This window comes from Lissotriton vulgaris, chromosome 1_1 (genome assembly GCF_964263255.1).
Source record: "Lissotriton vulgaris chromosome 1_1, aLisVul1.2, whole genome shotgun sequence".
NCBI lineage: Eukaryota > Metazoa > Chordata > Amphibia > Caudata > Salamandridae > Lissotriton > Lissotriton vulgaris.
In genome coordinates, this window is record NC_141685.1 from 307534900 (window position 1) to 307551527 (window position 16628).

Genomic DNA, 16628 nt, shown 5'->3' on the forward strand with positions numbered 1-16628 from the left:
ATCTATACATACATTATTTATATTCTAGCTGTGCTGCTATGATTCTCATGGTTAGTCCGTTTTCTTGCTGCTTGAGGTCACTGGTCACTTTAATCCTTTACAGAAACGTTGCATTTTTCTGTATCTAAATATTGATAAACTTTGTCCCCCTAACATATAAATGTACTGCCATATTTTGCACTTCTTTGCATTTTGCACTTTCTCACACATGTTTACATCTTGCTTCAGGTTTTAACCTGTATATACAGTGCTCTCTCCCAAACTTTGGGATAATGTATTTTGCACTATTTTTATGCACTAATTCCTTATGTGGTTTAACCCTTTTTTTTACTGGTTTGATACTATGACCCCATGATATCAGTTTACATCGTTTAGTTATGATGTATAGTTTATACTGTGGTTGACTTTATTTGGGCACCTGCCCTTTATTTCTTCAATTGTTTATTTCAATTTAAAACATATGTTCAATGTTTTGCCTTTTACAACCAAATTTGTGTTTTAAACTGTATATTGGTTGACCATAGTTGATTATGAAGGATATTTCTTCTATGTTGTTTGAATTATGGGAGGAGTCTCGTTATAACCAGTATTTAACCACGTGTATCTCTGGGTTTGTCATGTGATCAAGTCCGGGTTTCCCGGACGAAACGCGTCATGTTGCCGTCCCCATCGATGGAATAAAGCACTTCATTCACCTTTAACTCCTCGTCTTGTGGTCTGTACCTGGTCTGTGTCCGTGCGCTGTTTCTGGCACCTCAGGATTGTGAATTCTTATAAATATATATATATATACACATACACAGTTACCCTCCACCCATTTGTCTGCCCACCCCTCTCTAGTGCTGCCAGCCGCCACTGCATTGCAGGCATTTTGCCCCAATTTAAGTATAGGTGAAAACTGAATTAATGTCATGAGAATACTTTCGCCCACATGAAATGATGCTGCCTGGCAGCTTTGGAAACAAACTGCTTAGAGGGTCAGGTAGAAAAATAGATCACTAAAACCCATAGTTCCTAATGAAACTTCCTCCCAATGAGGGGCACTTGAATAAGAGATGTAGATCTCTGTGTCGTCAGACTGCCACATGTTACAATCCCAGCAACATAGCTCAGCGGGTGAACGTAACTGCTGAAGCAACGCTTGCTTATCACCTGACTTCACAATTGTCAGTGTCCATAAAGTGGCTCAGTAGATTAATACGCTTGCTGAGGAGACCTTTGTTTAGCTTTCAGTTTACAGGGATGCAGATTTTTTTCGCGTTTTTAAAGCCGAACGACATTTTACAGCCTTACTGCAGGGTCTAATTAAATGCTGCTACAGATTGAGGTGGTGAAATGCCTGGGGGCTGTGGAGATAGGGATTAGATGGTATGTGGGGGCTATCCTGGCAAAAAAAAGGCACTCACCGTAGGGCAAACACCGGACTCAGTGTTTGTCTCGTGGTGAAAAGTCCCAAATCCCCTAGAACCCGGAACCCCCAATAGAACTGGACCCCAACACCACCCAAACGAGTTACCAACAGGACACAAGGCAATCTTAGGTTGTGGATTATTTTATTCTACATTCACATAGCAAAGTTTGTGCAAATCTGATAAATACAATAAAAGAAAAGCTGCATAAAGATCATAAAAATCTAATGTAAATCAATTATAGACAAAGTGTCAAATCATGAGGAAGACAAACCATCAACACAATAGCTTCATGTAAAAATGGATCAGCAATATCCAGACTTTTACCCCAAGGGGCGCCTCGCAATCCTGAACACCATTGGACCACACAAGGTGCAACCACCTCCATCCACGAGGGGTGGTCCCATGCCCCTGTACCCTTGTCCTCACAATGGGCCAGGCCCCCCGAACACCAAGCTCCCCAGGGGCTGCAGAAAAGGTGGGCAGGAGCAGGGCACCCGTGCCGACCCCCGAGATCTAACTGTGAGCCCTAGCCCGCAAGCTGGTGTACATCCTCTGGTTGGCCCAAGACAGCCTAACCTTACCCCTTGGTACTGTCCTGAGGGGGAGGGGACTGCTCCCAAAGGACCCTCCCCCCTGCTAACTGGTGGCATGGTGACTTATGTATTCTGGAACCTGCCACGACGTGCGACCAGGGGCCCCGGGTACTTCTTCCTCTCCACCACAAAACATCCACTGAGCAAATGCCCAAATGTCCCTGATCAAGACATCCGTACCAGCGTCAAAAAGATGAACACCATCCTCATGGAACATGTCCCTACCCCTGAGGAGTTTGTGTGGTATATTCCAAAGGCGAAATAACATGAGAGGAGTATCAACACGAGGACCTAAGCAAAGGTTCTGAGTGGGATGCCTATGAAAAAAGAAATATTTTTCTTTTTGTAAAAAAACCCTCACTCACCAACCTGGTTGGTGACATGCTTCATCATTGGGGTCCACCCTGATGGCCGAGTGCCATCAGGGTGTGCTACAACACCTGATCTACAGTGGAGCTGGTTTTTTGTGCAAATGGTGCAGAAAGTGATGTTAAAAATTTTTCGGGTATAACTTATGTGAAAACGATTTTATTCAGAAGCTACTGGACAATATAAAAAAGTGTGAAGATACAAAAAAAGGTTTTTATGACTGTGTGTATCTATGTGATTGGTCTACAAGTTTCAACCTGTAGGTTGAGATTTCCAGGTTTTCGTCAGGACCAGAAAAAGGAGGAAAATGGGTTCAACTCACGCTAATGTCTGTGAGTTAAGTCGAGTCACACACCCATGACTGGGAGCATTTTTCATTCATCAATGTGAATAAATCCCTTACTCTCTCTTTTTGTTTATAGATATTCCAAAGGCGACCTGGGCCCAGGCACAGTCTTGACATCTCAGCGTTCTAATGTCTCACTGACACATTTAATGTCCAGGATTTTATGTTCTTCCCCCAATTCCGGCGTGGCACCACGTGTGACCATGCAATGGCGGCCCCAGGAAATGCTCTACCCAGTTGTGCAAACTCCAACAAAATGGCCTCCCTGAGGCTTTTACAGTCTAACCTCACCAAAACATTACCTCCAAGGGGAACCGCTATGAGATCCGGGGACTGGAATTCCTCACAACCCCTAACCACCTGAATTAACCGTTGCTGCTGTGAGATGTGCAAACCACCTATCCCACACCATCGGAATGCTACGTCACGCAGGGCAAAAGGCTTTGGTACACAGAGCAGTTGCAGCGTGTAGGCAACCCGGCAGACAAAGGAGTGACCGATCACCCAGACGACCTTGGATGGCATCCTACTAAAAAAGAGGGAAAGACAAAACACACATGAATATGCATGGACCAGAAGCATTGTTACGAAAGCCAGGTATATGCTTGGCTCGGAAGGAGATGTTGGCTTTCAGACACAGTAAAATCAGATGCTTCAATAATCGTAGCACCCCTGGGCAGGACATCCCCTGTCTATTAATCGGCTCAACTACCGCCATATGGTCTGACCAAAAAATAACACTCCTATTCCTGAGAGCCTCTCTCCAGATGGTTACAGCCACTATGATAGGAAAGAGCTCCAGAAAGGCAACATTGCATGTGGTGCCGCTGTCGTGCCAGGACCCGGGCCACTCGCCCGTTCACAAATCGGAGCCCAAAGTTGCCCCAAATCCAATGTTGCCAGCAGCATCAGTAAAAAGGCTCAACTCAGTATTCGTAATCGGCTGAGAGGACCACAACACAGAGCCATTAAATTGCTGCAAGAAACCCTCCTAAATTTGTATGTCTTCCCTAAGTTCGATAGAAAGCCGGGAGTGACAGTGCCTCTCCTTAAGACCAGACATCGACCTGGCAAAGGACTATGAAAAGGCACGAGCTATCGGAATAATCCGCATCCTGAAATTCAATTGGCCCACCAGCACCTGCAATTGATGAAGAGTCACTTTCTTGGATGCCAGTACATTGTCAAGGGACCGGCGGAAGGCCTGAACCTTCTCTGCTGGGAGGTGACATTCCCCTGCTACTGTGTCAATCTCAATCCCCAGGAATGTAAGGCAGGTTGAAGGATCAACAGTCTTATCTGGTGTGATAGGCACTCCGAATTCCTTATAGAAAGAAGTCAAGGTATCCAGTGCCCTAGCGCAGACGTCAGACTGCGGGGGCGCTCAGAGCAAAGAATCATCAAGGTAATAGATTATGTCAACATGGCCTGTGGCTGAAGTAAATATCCATTGCAACAGGGAACTAAATTGTTCAAAATAGGTGCAAGACACGCTACAACCCATGGGCATACATTTATCGTGTTAAAAGGCACCTCCAAATTGAAACCCCAGAAGGTTGTAACCGATAGAAGTCAGAATGCAGTTTCTATGTCTGTCTTTGCCAATATGGCACCCCTGCCTAACTTCTGCAAGATTGCCAGGGCCTGGTCAAGAGATGTGTATCTGACTGAGCATAACTGAGGATTAATGGCCTCATTCACTGATGTGCTTCTGGGTGCAGATACATTATGAATCAATCTGAAATGACCATGCTCTTTTTTTAGTACGACTTCCAATGGGGAACAAACAGGCACATGCATCCAGAAATGAGATTACGATTCCTTATCTGCGATTTTTAAGGAATCGCAAATAAGGAGTCACAAAATGCGATGCATCACAAAATCTGCGAATAAATAAGGAATCGGTAAAAATCGCAGAAAATATTGCGATTTCTTGTTTTTGCGAACTCGCAAATTGCGATTTCGCAAATTGCGATTTCGCAATTTCCGGGGTCGCACATTGATGCATGTTTATGACATCAGAACCAGGAAGTGTGCACTCCAAGTCTCATTTTCAGTGCTGAGGCTCAGGGAGAGGAGGGAGCTGGCTCTGGGAGCAGTAGAGGAGTTTGAGAGAGAGAGATTGAGAACACCTGCAAACAACAGAACATGGAACCCGCACAAACAGCAGAGGACAGCCAAAGTGCCAGAAAAAGAAAAGAAAAGTGAAATTCTCTGAAAAAGAAATTGAAAATCTGATAGAGGGAGTAGTGCATAGCCACGATAAGCTGTTTGGAAAAGATTTTCTGAAGATACCTGAGCAGGAGAAAAGGAAGATATGGATCCAGATCCAGAACAGAGTCAATGCAATTGGGGTGACTCACCGTACCAATGAAGAACTAAAAAAGAGATGGTACGATCTGAAAGTCGGGCCAAGGTGCGCATTGCAGACCGGTTGAAGGAGGCACATAAAACAGGAGGGGGTACACCACCAGACACTGGAAACACTCCCATGGAGGATTTGGTGGAGTCAACAATCCAGCCTGAAGCTGTTGTTGGTGTGACGCAGCTGGACACCTCAGGAGCTGCACACACGTCTGAAGGTAAGAGGAATGCATGTTTACATTGTCCCAATTACTGAAGTCAGAATGTCAGCTCAGCACAGCATAAGCACACACTGTAAAGCATTTACTACAATTACATTACTATGAGAAGTGCATCATGGGAGATGTAGTCAGGGCAAGCAGTTACAATGACAAGCACACACATATGTATAAAACGATTTCAAATAGTGTAGCAGATGTTCAAAATAAATTCAAATTTAATATTTGTCAACTGTAACATAACCTCAAAAGCATACATTAATGCTGTTTTGCACTGTTTAACCTCACAGATGCAGAACGAGGTGAGGCCGGGGATAGTGAAGTCCTGGAAATGCAGCACAGCAGCGCTTCAGAACCTGAGGACACACCAGCTCTGCCAACTACACAGTCACGTGTACCACATTCCAGTAGGTCACCTGTCCCAACACTGGTTCCCATGGCGTCAGAAGATGAGGCCAATGCAGCACCTGACGTCAGCATTCGTCAAAGTATTAGCGCCACAACTACACCAACACAGATCTGGAGAGGCAATCGCAGAGTGCAACGGAGAAGACGCAGACCACGCAGACCACAGCAGGTGGAGCAGACAAATCAGGTCTGGGGTGGTCTGGAGGGACAGATGCTCCGTTCACATCGCCTGCAGGGCAAGAACACTCCATTAATCAAGGAGGAAATAGCAAAGATGTCAGGCAACATAGTAGTACTGGCCAGTAGTGTGCAGGAACTGACAAAGGTCATGCAGGAGGGGCATGCATCGCACAATAGACAGCATCGCCAACTCATGCAGCAGCTCAAACTGCAAGTAAAGTCTAACAATAGGCTGGCCACAGCAACAGCACTGCTGGCGCGTAGATCTGTGACAATGCAGACCCAAATGTGTCATTGGAACGGAGATGTTGCCAACGCACTAGATCAAGTAACAAATGCGGTTGAGATGATGAATGCATCTACTAGTGGAGGCAACATGTCTGCACAGGAAGAAAGTAGTGAGTGTGCCTCAAACATGAGCTGTACAACTATGCCAGTTGCAAGTGCAGTGAGACGCAATACACGCAGCGCCACCCCATCCACTACCAACGTAAGGCACGAAGATGCTGCCGCTGACAGGCGTCTGGGTGTTTGCGGGAAAAAAGCGCTAGGCTCCCATGCACAATATTTGCCTGAGATGGTGAATTAACCATTGTTACAATGTGACCTAATCACTGACTTTCAAGTAATAGTTATTTTAAATTTTCAAATGTTTTTGGGCAAGACTCTTGTGCCACTAGTCACTTTGGAAGTGTGCTTCAGTTCCCTGGTCACAATTTGTTTACGTAAAGCTTACTTTTCATTTCATGTACTGTGTTTGTGTCATCATTACTCACCTTAGAAGTAATTCTGTGTAATCTCCAATCTGCGCCTGCGCCCTTCTGCCGCCCCTGATCCTTGTAGGGCAGGGAGGTGTTGCACTTGCTGGTTCCCATCCTCCGAGTCACTGTCAGACAGCTCCATTTCCAAACCTCCCTTTGTCGCAATGTTGTGCAGCATGGCACATGCTGCTACTATCTTGCAGCATTGTTCAGGGTTGTATTTCATTGCTCCTCCGGTCTTATGAAGGCGTCTAAATCGGCTCTTCAGCAGCCCAAATGTTAGCTCTATCACGTTCCTTGTTGAGATATGTGCTGCATTGTATCTCCTTTGGGCGGCAGTCGTAGGATTGAGATAAGGTGTCATCAGGTATTTTCGCAAGGCGTATGCTATGTCACCTACATGTGAGGGATCAAAGGCTGTCAGTTGTTGTTTGACATTAACATTTGTACAATGAATGGAATGCTGTATTGCACATATTGACCTAGCAAATGTCCCTCTCCAAAATCTCCCCTTGCTAGACGTGTCTGACTGTCACTTTGCCTGAAGATATATGAATCATGTGCACTGCCAGGAAATTGCAAAACAATGTCCGTTATGATGTTTTTGGCATTACACACAACCTGAAAATTAAGGGAATGATAACGTTTCCTATTCCTATACAAATATTCCTGTGCTGCAGGGGGACATATTGCCACATGGGTGCAATCAATACAACCCAGTACTTGGGGGAAGCCTGCAATTTGGTAAAACTCCTGCTTGGTCTTAGCAATGTCATGGGCTGTGGTAGGGAAACTTATGTGTGAGTGTATCCGGACCATCATGGCATCAAGGGACGCTTTGAATATTCGTGACAATGCACTTTGCCACACAGCTCCTGCTACTGCAATTACTCCCTGAAAACTGCCTGACGCCAGTAGATGTAGGCAACATAAAATCTGTACATGCGTTGGGATTGTATTGGTCCTATGAGTCTGTCGTTGCAGGATGGGGTCCAATTCATTGATTAGATCATGAATCATTTGGGCATTCAGCTCGTTCTCCTGCTGTCCTAGCAAACTTATGCGGACTCTGAAGATGCGCTCATTGGTTCGCCTCCCTCTCTGTCAAGCAGCTTGCAGCCTCATCCTCCTCGCCATCAGCTACAGACCTGCCATTTTGACTTCTGGGACCTCATTGTGGGTGGGTTTTAATCAGTTTCTGTTGCTTTTCAGCTGTTTCAGATTTGCACTCATGATTACCACCTGGTTGTGTCCCTTCTTAAATTGCGATAGCTTTTTTGCGATTTCAATGGAAATCGCAATTTGCGATTTTTTATGCATTTCAATTGCAATTCCTTATTTGCAATTCTGTATTTGAGAATCGCAAATAAGGAATCGCAAGTGTTTTCGCAGAATCATTTTGCGATTCCTTATTATTGCGAAATATTACAGATTTTCGCAAAAATAAGGTTAATGCATTGGAACACTGTTATTTGCGATCGCAAATGATCTTTTTTAGCGATTCGCACGTTTTGCGATTTCTTAATCGCTTGATGCATGTGCCTGTAAGTTCGTAAAAGGAGGGGTAGAAAAAGGACGTGCTACCCTACCCAAAGAAGCTTCTTTCTCAAACCTTTTGAGTACCACTTCGCAATGTGCGTGAGCAGATACTAAATTGGTGCAGTGCAATATTGGCGCTACTGACGAGACAGGTATCCTGAAACCTAAAGAAAAATCCAAATAGAGTAACTTTGCCGTGTCACTGCTCGGATATAGATTCAGCTATGGGATCAATTTTAAAATGTCAATAGGGGTGAGCAGCATAGCATTACCTGGTCCTTGGACTTCTTATTGCACTTGAACTCTGGGTGAGACGGGTGACTTCAGAAGGAGCAGCTGTGCTTGTATTTGCATGATCCCGGAGGGCATGTGCAAACCTTTCTGTTAAAGGCCCCATAGGAGCCCTTTCTCTCCCCTGACTGTTGCGACGAAAAGGCTGTTTAAAAGGGGCCTTATTATTAACACTTTCCAGCCAAACATTAACCTCTGTCTCGTCCCACCCAACGTCCGGGTCCTCTACCCTGGCCCACCTAAAGTCCCGGTCATATCCCAACCAAGCTCACCCTCCATAAACATGGTGAGCTTTCAGAATTTTATTGGAATGAATGTTCATAGAAGTTGCCACCTCGGGTTTCTTTTCTAACATAACCGACATATACACATTAAAACCGAACAACCAATTGGTGATAGATTCCTCAACTTTAGGCTTTTTCTCCCTAGGAGAAGCGTCCTTGCCCTCCTTTTCTTTCTGGTCACCTTCCCTTCGCTTTGCCCTTATCAAAGAAAACACATCAGCAAATTAATTCTTCCAAATCTTTTCTTTGATCTCTGGTGGGACATGCGAAGATAACTTTCCGGGCCTAGGAAACAGCGATTCCTGCCTCCCTACAGGGTTGACGACCACACCCACTTTGTTACGCCTGAGTCAGGTTTTGTACCTGTGTCTGCAATAGGCAGATCTTTAGGCCATGGTGCCTGAGCATCAAATGGTACCGTTGCACTACCCAGGCTAGCAACCAATGAACGTGCCGCCCCAATAGCCTGAACCTGCTTCTTCAGGTCAGCAATCGCTACTATGACCTCGTTGGATGGAGACCAGGGGTGGTTGACAAGGAAATAGGATTCCCACTAACCGATGGAGCAGCAAGTTTATTAGGTAACTGTGCCACCGAGAGCAGGGCCTGCGCTACAGAATCTCCATTTTGTGGATGTTGAAGGAGGGGAATAGAGGGTGTAAGGCAAGCAGCGGTGAGGGAGTTATCGAGGGGGTGAAGGATTGAGCAGTAATCCCTCCAGCTGACCCACCAGGTAAATATAATAATGTTTGCCTAATGGCTTTAAGTGCTGTGGAGGCACCCTGCTGGTCAGATGGTGGGGAGCAATAGCTCGGGTGACCAGAATTTTAAATCCAAAAACCGGGACATTTCACAAAATAGAAGAAGGACTACAATTTTACTTCAAGCGATGAGAGCGCTCCTCAGCAGAGAATTACAGAACAGGCAGTAAGAACATACATAAAATGCCATTTTTAAACCCAGTAGCTTGCCTTTTAATTAAATTGTTTTCTTGATACAATTGCTAACTATCCCTGCTTTGTAAAACATAAAAAACACCTCCTACCGTTTTGAGTCGAACCTCTTTAAAAACGGGGACATTAGCTACATTTTATTGAAATTTGCTCGGACAGCTGGTTAAAAACTGGGACCGTCCTGGTAAAACGGGGACGCCTGGTCACCCTAGCAATAGCGCTAGTGCACTGCAGCGCACCCGGGGGGACGACAGGGGCACTGGAATTCAAAGGCACCATATTCAGTGATGCTGCCGGGGCCACAGCAAGGGGAGGCGGGATAGGTGGTAATGCAGCATCCTCTGCAACCGTAGGTATGATAGGGGTGGAGGCAGGGGTCGCCCTCTTGCTCTTATGTTGGACTGTGGGGAATACAGCGCTCGGATACATGGGAGCGTCGCGGGCGGACTGTCTCTGCAGAGCTACTCTCCCCTTCGGAGCATGAGTCTGGACACTCTTCCCCCCCTTCCATATCCAGCTTAGCCAACACTTAATAATTGAGCCAAATCTGGGTCCTTATCTTTTCTCTTTTCTATCTGGCCACCTTTAGTCTGTGAGGCCATGACGAAACTCAGAGGAAGGGGGGAGCCCAGAAACTAAGCAATATAGACCTATAACAAGCAGACGGCACAATGAAACGCCAGTATTGTGTCCTCAGCTCTAAACCTCTGTCCCTGCATACACCCCTCCTTAGCACAGTGACAACGTGATCTCTAGACCCAAAAAGATTGAGAAAATAGTAATGCTGTAAACAGAGCACTCACAGCAAACCAAACAGACCAACAACAAAAGCTTAGGGGGCTACTCCACTGTGCACTGGGGAAACAGGGCAAAACACCATGGGGCTTATTTATGAGCACTTGCGTCACTTTTGCGCTGTCGGTGCGTCACTTTTTGTGACTCACTAGCAGCGTAAAAAAATGCACCATGTTGTGTCATATTTACAAAGTGACGCATCTAGGTAGATGCGTCACTTTGTAAACCCCTGCGCCACATTATACCTGCGCCAGGTATAATGTATGCAGGGTGGGCGTGCTGACGTAAGTAAGCCTTGTAGAAGTCGCACAGTGAAATCTATGAGATTTCACTGCATCACTTCGAGGACGCAAATGCGTCAATATCTTACGCCTGCCTCACAGCAGGCGTAAGACTGACACAGGCACATTTGAAATGGGACTTTCCCATGTGAAATGACTCATTGATGAGTAGCGTCACTTTTGTGACACACTCCAGCAATGCGTCATTTTTGCGCCTACAGATACGTCAGACGTACTCACGTATCTGTAACTCCTTGTGACATGATGCGTCATACTGTAAATATGACGCATCCAGCAAGTCGCAAGGAGGGCGCAATGAAAAGTGACGCATCGCTGTTTTCACGCATCGATGCATCACTTTTCATAAATGAGGCCTCATTCCTATCACCCACTGTGACTCAAAAGGAACCTAATAATTGTATTGAAGAGAAACCAATCCAAAATGTTCACAACTTTACTTAATCAGTCACCGGCTGAACTGCGTTCCTGGACCAGGTGCCACCAGATCACCAATGCGAGTCTGTGGCCACCATGGGCTTGGGAGGCACTCTTCCCCGTAGATATGGCTCAAACCCAGGCAGATTACCCAGGTCTCCGAAGCAAGATGCGGCCCGCAGTGGCTGCTTGCACCGGGCGAAGGGCTACGGCACTCTGAGCGACTGCCCCACAGAGATAAATTGTCTCTGATAACGCAATAGGAGAAGGGGAGCCTGGAATGCGGCTCGGCGTGGGCCAAAAGCAGAAGGAGCCAGGCCCCATAGTCTGCCCCCGTCGGAGAACGCAGATGCGGCCCTGCGCAGAGCAGCAATGATGAGGATGTGAGACTGAGGCCAAAAGGAAGGAAGTGGACTCAAGATGCTGCGTCCGTCTGCTCTGTCATCGGCAGCATTGACAAGGTGAAGAAAAAGGCCAAGGACAAAGGGCACATGTTCTTTATACCCACCCTGGACACCTAAGCGGCAGGGGCGGCTCTAGGCTCATGGTGGCCCTGGCCAGGGAGCGTAGGTAGGGGGCCCCGGAAGAGAGGGTCCGAGCGGGGCGGATCGCGGAGGCCAGTGAAGAGGGGGGTCAGGGTGTTTGGAAGTGGAACAGAGCCGAAGGCCGCCAAATCCCTGCCAGGTGCCGCCAGGCAAATATGTATCCATTCTCAGAGGATTATTATATTCAGGATATATATTGGCGTGGTGGCCCCTGGGGTTTGGTGGCCCTGTGCAGGTGCACATGCCTAAGGCCGCCCCTGTCAGCGGCAGTGCCCAGCAATGACGCACTTCCGTCCGCCCGCCAATCGTGAGGCGTGGTGCAGTAAGGCAGCGGGGGCGAATCCAGTTTTGTCCGGCTGAGGCCGGCATCCTGCCAGATCGAACTAGTCCCAGCCCACGGGGGTCTGTGTCCTAAACGCCACGTCCATCCCCCCATTTTGGGGGGTGGACACTCTGTCTATTCTGCCCCCACTCAAGTGCCTGCACTGTCCTACATGAGGGGCTACTTCACAACTTTTTCCTCTTTGTGTGCTTCTGGGAATCTCTCTTGTGTGTCTCACTCTAAGATGATTTTGCTGACTATGGGGCATATTAGCAAGGCAGGCGATTTGAAATTATTGCTGCTTTTGCGGCCGTTTTTGGCCGAAAAGTGACGATAATTTCATTGCCCTTTCAGCAAAGACACGTGTTCTGCTGATTTTGCGCCCTTGTCAACAACGCCCAGCTTTGCATCTCTAATGAGATGCAAAGTGGGCGTTCCAGGGCAAAATAATAGGAGAGTTTCTCCTATTATCAAGCTGCTCGTTAATAAGCAGAGCGTTAGGAAAAGTAGCGCTAACCACAGTTAACGCTACTTTCCTAACGCCTGCTTGTGACCTGTACTTAGCCATGTAATCCAATGGGAGGTGGATTACATGGCTAAGATTGTCCTCCCCTATCAGCAACGTTATCGCCATTTTCAATGGAATATCGCTGGAAAACCAGCGTTATTCCATTGAAAACGGCGATAATCCCCGCTATCGCTGGGATTTTTATCTCCATGGCGCTCAGCGTTGTTAATACAACGCTAACATTGAGATTATCGCTAGCGATAGCGGGCGATAGAATTCCTCACGCTAGCACCGGCCAGCGATAATTATCGCTGCCGCTTGCTAATATGCCCCTATGTTAGCACATTAAACCGACATCTATTGGCCTTACCATTGCTTGTCTTCCCTGATTCCCATTTCCCATCATTGTCCCTCCTCTAGAGCATGCGTCCACTCTATTCGTACCACTTCCTTCCTTGCCTCCTCTTCCTTTACCCTTTCTTGTCCACTCTCATGTCTGAGATTCTATGTCTTCCTTTTTAGGTTTTGCCTGGCGAAAGCTGCGCTTTCTGCGCAGCTTTTTCGCGCAGGCGAAAACCTGATGATAACTGTAGTGTAGCTTGGTTCGGCCCTCGTCGTTGATTGGCTGGCTCCGTAAACGGAGCCTTGCCATTGGACGAGGGGCCTGTCCGTCAATGCCGGACCAGACACGGGGGCGTTCCCGACATTCTTTGGCTTTTGCCGACGTCACGGGACGCCGGGAACGCCCCCGTGTCTGGTCCGGCATTGCCGGCACTTCTGCGTCTCTCCTAACCCCGTGACTGGCCGGCCGGCCAATCCTAGCGCGGCCGGCCGGAAGTGCCCGCCCCCCGCAACAAGAAGGAAGACGGCAAGCAGTATGGCGGCGCCCGCGGGGCTCCCGTGGCCTGGAGGGAACCCCGGGAGATGCGGAGGACGTTGCCGGTCTAGGTGAGTCGATTTGTGCTCCCGTCCCCGTTCCCGCCCCTTCTCCCGCCCAGCCACGCAGAGCACCGGCCGCCCGCTCTCTGTCCCCACCGCAGGCCCGGAAGGCGCCTGCCGCCCGCTCGCAGTCTCCCCCGGCGCGGAAGGCTCCCGCCGCCCGCTCCCAGTCTCCCCCTCAGGCCCGGAAGCCCCCTGCCGCCCGCTCCCCGTCACCCCCGCCGCCGAAGAAGGCCCCTGCCACCCCTCAGCCTGCCAAGAGCGCTTCACTGCTGGACCTGGGCACGCAACCTTGATCTACGAGTGTCAGCCATTTAGAGCCCCGCCTCGGCTGCTTTCAGTTTGCAGCACTCTACTGAATTACGGGAGAGGGCACAGAATACAAAATATAATAACGCGTGGCTTTTACGTTTCTTTAGACGTGTACGAGGTGTGAGCTGTAATGGTGGGTCCTGTGATGAGGCGAGGTGCATCACAGACAGGTGTATCGTAACTCAACTGCGCTGAAGTAGTTAAACTTTCTCCAGAACATGGTCTGAGTGAGTGCCTTTTTGGGGTCTTTTGCTTGTGCGCTGTCCAGAGGTGTCCTTCTCAAGGGGGCTGTGTGTGTTTCGCGGTAAGGATTTTTAAGGTGCTCTCCCAGAGAGCGGCCCCACGGGTGGCATGGTGTGCAGTGCTCGGGTGGACCGCAGTCTGAGGGCGGTGGGGACAGGTTAGCTTGTCACCGGGGTACCTCTGTTTCACCACGGGTGGCATGGTGTGCAGTGCTCGGGTGGACCGCAGCCTGAGGGTGGTGGGGACAGGTTAGCTTGTCACCGGGGTACCTCTGTTTCACCACGGGTGGCATGGTGTGCAGTGCTCGGGTGGACCGCAGCCTGAGGGTGGTGGGGACAGGTTAGCTTGTCACCGGGGTGTCCGCTGGCCCCCGGTCGCACAGAAGCTGGGATTGTAAAACAAGTCTCCCTGCCTCGTCTGACACTTTCAAGGGCAGCCTTCTGTCTTTACATTCTAAACGCTGCATCCCTTCCTATGGTATATCCGGCGCTCAGTGGCCGTGAACTAAGATTTACACATTGTAAATACATGTAATCAATAGCTCCTCAATCAATCATACTAGCAACAATATTTATTAAAACTGTTCAATTGTTTGAGAACACTAAACCGGCATCATATTGTATATTACGTTTTATATAATGCATATAGATAGTACTCTTTGGCGGGGTCTGAAAGTGCGCATTGTAGCAGTCGCCTGTTTCGCTGTTGGCGCTTCGAGCTACATTCGAGCAGCAGGCAACATAACACCCCGTGACGTCATCTACAGACCAGGCACTACAGTCCTGCCTGCCCCTTTCCCACCCTTCCCTACTCCGGCCCGCACTAGATTGTCTGACCCCAGTGCCCCCGGGGGGCCTTACCGCACCCCTAGCACAGATGCTAATAATTGACTGCGGAGACATTCGTATCAGAATTTTAGAAAGAAGGCCTGTGTTTGTCAATACGAGCCCTTTGTTCGGCCAGTCCTGTGGGCTGCCTGCTGGCACCGAAGTTGGTGTCATCATCGTTTGACGTCATCCGGTGAGCTGGCGACACTTGAATGTTCTGTAGAAACCCTAATGTACTGGTAATCGTATCCACGTCTGTACTTGTAGTCATTGGTCACTCTGGTCCACTAATATTTGTCCATTTCCTGAACACCGTCTACCTAATTACTTGAAGGGTAGAGCTCTTGCACCTGTTTATCTATTTTGATTTGTATGTTTCACACGTTGTTTCATTATCTTTTATCTACTTGTATGGGGGTCATACTGTGTCCAGCCTTGCATTTTTTAATCCTTGTACTTCTTTTACTGTTGGTCGTGAACTTCTTATAAGTAGGATGTTTGTGATATTTTTTGTTGTGATCATGGCTTCTCTTAAGCAGGCAACTCATTATAGGCATTGAGTCAATACAATAATACACTTCCAATGTATGTTTTTTTTGCCACACTGCCCAATCAATACCTTTCTGTCCACCTAATACTTCATGCACTAATTCACCAGTGTAGTGCTTACGCTTACAGGAAACACAATAATGATGTTTGGGACAGAGAGAACAGCAGTATCTTGATAAACGTCCTTAATCTTTTTGTATGCGTAATCTGTATTTGCCTGTCCGGGTGCTGCCAATATTTGATTCTAGGCTTTGCTGTCTTGTGTAATGAAGGCAATGGAAGGAGGTTGGTAAAGTTTGTTAGACAGTATTTGTTAGTATTTTTCCTATGCGTATTGTCCTAGTCTTCATATACCTTCATGTCTTGATATATTTTTGTGACCATATTCGAAAATAGCAAGGGCCCCCTGGTGAATGCAATTCCTACGGCAGGGTAATACACAATGAAAAGTAACTTTCCTTCATGTCAGTGTGTGTGGGGGGGCTCGCAGTGTGTGTGGGGGGGCTCGCAGTGTGTGTGGGGGGGCTCGCAGTGTGTGTGGGGGGGCTCGCAGTGTGTGTGGGGGGGCTCGCAGTGTGTGTGGGGGGGCTCGCAGTGTGTGGGGGGGCTCGCAGTGTGTGGGGGGGCTCGCAGTGTGTGGGCGGGGCTCGCAGTGTGTGGGCGGGGCTCGCAGTGTGTAGGGAGGCTCTGTGGGTGTGTGGGGGGGGCTTTGTGTGGCTGTGTGTGTGGGGGGCTCTGTATGGGTGTGTGTGTGGGGAGGCCTCTGAGTGTGTTGGGGGGCTCTCTGTGGGTGTTTGTGGGTGTCATTTGCGAGAGATAAAGCTAGTGGCATTGTAAATGACAATGCCATTTATTTATGTTAAAAAAACATAAATAAAAATATTGTCAAGAGCAATGCCAATAGCTCAAACTTTAACAAAGGCAAAACCATTGCATTGTAAATGCTTGTTTTCTCTGCGTTGGTTGCCTGCTGTCTCCATTCTATGCGTGCTCTCTTCCTTTCACGTTCCTGCACTGTTCTTCGGTGCACAGGAGTTCCCTTCTTTCCTTGTCTCTTCTTTACGCATTTTCTCTCATCCTTGTAGGTCTTCGTGTTCTTTTCCTCGTCTCCCCTGTTCATCCAATTCTGCTCATCCCACCCTTGACTACTCTCA

The 16628-nt window shown here is 48.0% G+C and overlaps 1 pseudogene; it reads right to left on the bottom strand.

Moving 5' to 3' along the window:
- Positions 1 to 8327: 8327 nt before the first annotated feature.
- Positions 8328 to 16628, bottom strand: part of LOC147747092 (uncharacterized) — a 34165-nt pseudogene continuing 25864 nt past the window's right edge.